Genomic DNA, 6032 nt, shown 5'->3' with positions numbered 1-6032 from the left:
AGCTCTACGGTTCACGTGGGAGGCCCGCGCCTCCCTGCCGCGGGGTGTGCCGGGAGTTGTAGTCCGTCCGTCGAGGCGCGGGGACGCGGCATGGCCCCGGGCGGACAGCGTCAGTGGCGGCCGGTCCCTTCCCTGCCCGCGCTGCATCCCGCCTCCCTCGTCTCTGCTCCTGCCGTGGCCACGGCTTTGAAGTCGGGGCCACCTCAGCGGCATGTCCGTGACGGGGCGGGGCGGTCAGGATCAGCAGAATCAAAGAGCGCGTCAGGTTGGAGGGGACCACAGTGGGGCACCCGGTCCAACCTGATGAGCAGGGCCATGCCGGAGCACGGCGTGGCGTCCGCGCGGTTCTGGAATACCTCCAGTCAGGGGGGCTCACTGGAGATACTCAGTGGTACTGCGCTGCGGCTCCTGCAGGAGAACTGTGGCGTGCGTGCGGGGCCAGCGGTTGCGCAAGGCAGCGGTGCCGGGGCGGCTGTGCGGTGCCCCGAGCCCGGGGCTGCCGGCAGCGCTTCCCCCGGGATGCCCGTGTGAGCCACCGGCCCCGCCTGCTCGGCGGCACCGGCTCCGAGGGAAGCAGGGATGCAGCACGCGGAGCGGAGGATGACGCTGCCGAGGCACAGCTGCGCCCCCGTGCAACACCGCCCGTGCCATGTGCACACGCGGGCCTCGGGACCGGCGGCTGCACGGGGATAACCTAAAACTGGTGGAAGCAGACGTCCTAGAAATACATATGTATACATTTGTTCCTGCTTTCCGGGGAAATAGACTTACCCACTCCATGTATTACGGGAACTTTGGAGTTACTGAATAAAAATGCCACTCTAAACCTCCCTAAGCACTTACCACTTCAGAGGACAGGTCACGCACCAGAGTTGAATAAAGTAGCTTCAGTGGGGCAGTAACTGCTTAAAGTATCTTTTCCTTACATCTTAAATCTAAACTTACTGGAGTGAGTATTCAACTGTTCAAGATGAAAAATAATTTTACATTTTTTTGTATCATCCTGATCTTTGGATGGAAGTTTTGCCCCCAAAACACTTGTTCTTTTGCAAACATGCGTAATACTGGTAAAAAGGACGATGGCCCACTCCTCTTCCCCAGCAGAAATTTTGTTGTTTTAGTATTTTCTCTGTACATCCCTTCCATTTGAGAGTGGCAAGAGATCCATTCATCAAATGGATTTGTCTGATCCCTTGATAACTCATGGAATCCTTAAACAGGGCTTTAAGATTACTTTTAATTTCTCCCAAGCATTATTTTATATACATATAAAACATAATTTACAAAGCATAGATTACTTTTACACTGTCCCCCTCTCAAACACCTTTTGAATGGAAGGAAGATTAATTGCAAATACAACCTACTTGGAGAGAATGGAATAAAGATCCACGGAGCTCTTGCTGTCTGTAATAAAATTAATTGTGAGCCCTGTTTTGGAGACTTTGGGTGCCTGGGAAGTTAGCATACATTGTAGAGCAGAAGCATGCACAAGGCTGCTCTGTCAAGGGGAATAAAGTTTTCTTCAAAAATTATCAGATGCTAAGAGAATATATTTCTAGCAGTAATGCTTTTCACACATGAACTGCATGTTTGTTTTTTGTTCTTTATTTCTGATAAAGTGACACAGATCAATTACAATTGTTTTGTATAGAAAGATACTCCTCCTAGTAAGTCAATTTTCTAGAAGTTCAGATTTTTTTGAGGATAGCTGATGCACGTGTAGTTCAAGAGGTACCATCAGGACTCAGATCTCTGGTGCACTGCAGTGCAGTTGTCCTCTGGGGAATAAAAACGAGAAATTGAATGAAAATAATTACTTCTAGTATTTTAAATTACATTTAACATTCTCTCCGTGTCTCTTCTTGTGCTCATGTGAACATGCTCTCCCTCAAAAATGCACTTACCAATGAAGTGCATGTCAACAGTATGGGAAATTTATATTCCATTCCTGCAAGTAAATACATGTACTGAGAACATATTTTCAGTTGTGCCCTGTAAATGACCTTGCTGGAGATTGTTCGTGCAATCCTACGCACCAGGAGCAGCTGTTCCACCCAACTTGCTGCTGCCAAGAAGGTGTAGTGGTCTCAAGTTTTGACGGGCAAGAAGCTGAAATTCTAGGAAAATTAGTTCTTTTAAATTATTATTTAGGATATAACTTGGTATAAATAGTCATTGGTAGAAATCTTAAGTCATCGACTTCTTACAAATTTTTGGAGTACTCTGTTTTTATGAATTACAGCCAAGTTATCTGGTTATCACCCTGCTGAAGGGTAGTCTGACTTCATGAACCTTCTACACTTACCAGTCAGGTTGACACATCTCTTAGGTACTTCACTGCCCTCATTGCAGAGGCACTCCCAAGCAACTGGATGAAAAATTAGTTCCTCCATTATGTTTAAACACATCAGCAAGGTGACAACTAGAACAAAACGTTCAAATCTTTAACCAAAGACAACTGAGAAACTGTGAAATAAAGGTATTATTTCTTTCCTTACAGCATTATAATAACATACAATACAGTCAGGAAACAATTTAATTTTGTCCTTTCCTCATGACGTTTATGATAATTGCTTCTATTGGAACTTTGGAGAAGGTAAGGACTATCAGAATTTTTCTTGGAACATTTCCTTCCATGACACTGAGTAGGAGCAGTAATTCTTCCAATGTTACTTTTCATAGAATAACTAATCAAAAATTAAAATGAAGGCAGGAGGGAAATAGAAAAATACAAACAAATCCAAAACGCAATCCAAATCACCAGGCTTTACAGGATCCTAAAATTTAGTGGTGGCTAGGGAAGTTGCCTGGGGTCCATTGTGGACAACACTACAAACATGTACTGGCTGAACAAGATGTTGGGGTACATGTAGAATGAGATGAGGAGAAATACAGAAAATGCAGCCAGGATGTGTCAGCTGGGTGGTGCTTTCTTGTATGTGCTTGTTGCATGTCACACCTCACGTCCAGAAAATGACTGCCAAAGGTTAGTTTTGAAGAAAGCTGCTTCAAACTATTTGGTTTATGGAAAACTGCCTCCATTAAAATTTGGAAACAGTGAAGTTTGAAAGGTCTTGCTTGACTCAAGAAAGTTAACTTGTCAGACATGCAAAGAAGGCAAAGTCAAGTTCTTCTGTTTTCCTGTGTCACTCAGGTAAATTCAAAACCAATAAAAAGATTTTTCCCCTTCACACGTCAATAAATTCTTACCCCACAATACCAGGCAAGTAATGAATTAGTTTTAAAAAGGACCTGCATTTTTTATGAATTAGAACAATAGCCAGCTGCATGTTTGTGCAAACATGTTTTGCAATAGAATTGGGATGTTGGCTGTCAGGGTAGGAAGGGGAGCCGTGGCCCCAGTGAGGATGCAGGGGTTGGTTGGTGGTTGGTGAGTGGCACTGCTCTCTCTAAAACTGAGCCTCTCCTGGGTTACAGCGGCCAGGACTGAGGGGCTGACACCCAAGCCAGAAGCTACTCCTGCACTTGTGACTTAATAAGCAGGTGATTTTTTTCTTTCTTTCTTGCTTCCCCAGACCAAGGGGATGCAGACACTCCCTACTGCAGCCCTTGGCACCTGGCCTCCAAAGCTGGGTTGCTTGCCAGCTCCAGCAGGAACAGCGCAGTGGTCGGGATGGGAGATTGCTAGCTGACTCAGGGCAAACATTATTAGTGGTCTTTGTAATTGCTTACAACCATTCTGTTTTCAACATGTGCTCAGATGTGTCAGCTGACTAGTAAGTACATCCACAACCAGAGAAACCCGAAGTGGGTTGGGTAACAACATTCTTCCACCTGTAAGATACTTTCCACCTGTAAGATCCTTTCCTGCTTTCATGAACATGCCCAAATTTTTTGACACTACATCCCACCAAGTGATCGTTGTTTCCACATCCACAGCAAATATCAGTAGAAGCTCCTCTCCACCCCAGTAATATCCTTACAGCAGGACCTTTCATCCACCCAACACATGATGGGCTTGAAAATCTTGTTACACCTAATACAGGATGAAAGGTGGTGATGATACAGCACAACCAGAACTGTTTGATATTTAAATTGCTGGCATCAAAGGGCACAAAGGTCAGCATTAAAACATTTCTGAAGTAAGTGGGACAAGAATCTGGGTGTATCAACCCATTCTCTGGCCATTATTTAACTGTGATGTAAATGGGTTTAATCAGAAAGGAGAGGAAAGGCAGAAAAGCAGCAGTTTTATCTGGCACCTAAACCTTCACATTTGTGTATGGAAACTCCAGCCACAAGAAGAAATAAATAAAAGCAACTTCAGAATTAAGGTTTTATGCAGGTAGACAAGTAAAAAAAAAAAACACTAAGCATGGTTTTCTTTAGAGCATCATATATCAGAAGGCATCAAATATTTATTCTTTGAATTTGATATACAGCCCTTAACTAACTAGAGGCATTTTTTGTGTCTTTCCCTACTTTGCCAGAACCACACCAAGACAAAATAACCTATTTTCCTATGCAGCTTTGGGTTAATTATATCTCCCAAGTTTATCTGGAGAGGTTTGTCATAGATTCATGAATTCCTGAATTAGCAAAGAAAAGTGTCCTCAACCTGTCCATAATGAAAACCAGTCTTTTAGGAAACAAAGCAAGTGATTTTGTCCTTCATTTCTACAGAGAGTAATCTCATTACAAATGATAGCGTGACAAACTAATGCTAATTATTTTGGTTGCCCCTTGTCTCTCAGTGGTATCTAGTTCAAAGTAACAGCTGAAAAGTACATCATAATTTCTTTAATATATTTAGATACTATAATACATGTGGGTTTGCATTTATATATATGCACGGTCTTGATCTATAGGAAATGCTGGGCTATACTGAGAATAAAACAGAGCCATGTATGTCCTCTGGTATTTTTGCAGAAATTGTTGTTTTCTCCAATAGTTAACTGTAATATATACAGAAAATACACCAATAAATTAATTGACTTGCCATTTTGTTACAAAAATTAGAATGATGATCGAACACACACAAACAATCCAAATGTTTAGCACAAAGGAGAAAAGCATTGAAAATTAGTATTTTGGAAGAAAAATGTAATGGGTAATGTTATTTAAGGCTAGGCTACTGTACTGCTGTTACAGACATATCACTCAGCTCTTACTGAGACATAAAGAGTGTCAGGCCAGAGAATACATCTTGTAGACTTCTGCTGAATTGAAACGCAGTCCGTTATCAGGGTGGTAAATGGTTTTGGTTTTTACTTTTCTTCTTTTATCTATTGTCTGTATTCTTTACACATGTATTTGTAGCTTCTTATTGTAGCTTAGCTTCAGCATTTTCCTAGGCAGGAAGACAAAACAAATTCCAGGAACCCCTATGCCATCTTAGTTCTCCTTAGAAACCAAGGTTGAAACCAGCTTTTTGAGGCATATCTTTGTAAATAGGGCCTGGTTCCCACTGCAGGTGAAGAGAATTTAGAAGGTACTAGAACTAGGGGGGACTACTTCACCAGGTCAGTTGTTAATTGCAGGACTCTTGTCAGATATGCCAATTTACGAGATCTATAAAAATTGTGTAAGCGTCTTGCAGGGTATGCATCTTCAGTGTTTTCCACATAACCAGCTGTGCACCCACGGATCCTTATACAAAGGATCACCCTTTTTATCACCCTGTGTCTGGCTTGTATTTTTAGGACTAGAGAAAAAGGCATCAGTGGTACAACCACATTCTTGATGCAGCCCTGGGACTGAGGGCCTGATGTGGCTGCTGCTGCTTGGCAGTGCACAGAGAAGTAACCAGACACACTTTGCTCCTTTCTGTGCAATAGATATTGCAAAGTAAAAGTCAATAATATGTGAGTGGCCAACAGTTCAAGGATGCATCTCAGAGTCCAGCAACACACTCCTGCACATAGGGTTACTTAAATGCATGAGGTTAAAACTGACATCCTGCATGTCAGTACTACACACATCACCCCACTGACCACCAAGATCACCACACAGCAAGGAAAAAAAATACTGAGGCAAAAACCCCTAAAAAAATTACACGTTTACTAAAGCAA

This window comes from Lonchura striata, chromosome 1 (assembly GCF_050655825.1).
Source record: "Lonchura striata isolate lonStrDom1 chromosome 1, ASM5065582v1, whole genome shotgun sequence".
NCBI lineage: Eukaryota > Metazoa > Chordata > Aves > Passeriformes > Estrildidae > Lonchura > Lonchura striata.
This window is presented reverse-complemented; position numbering follows the sequence as displayed.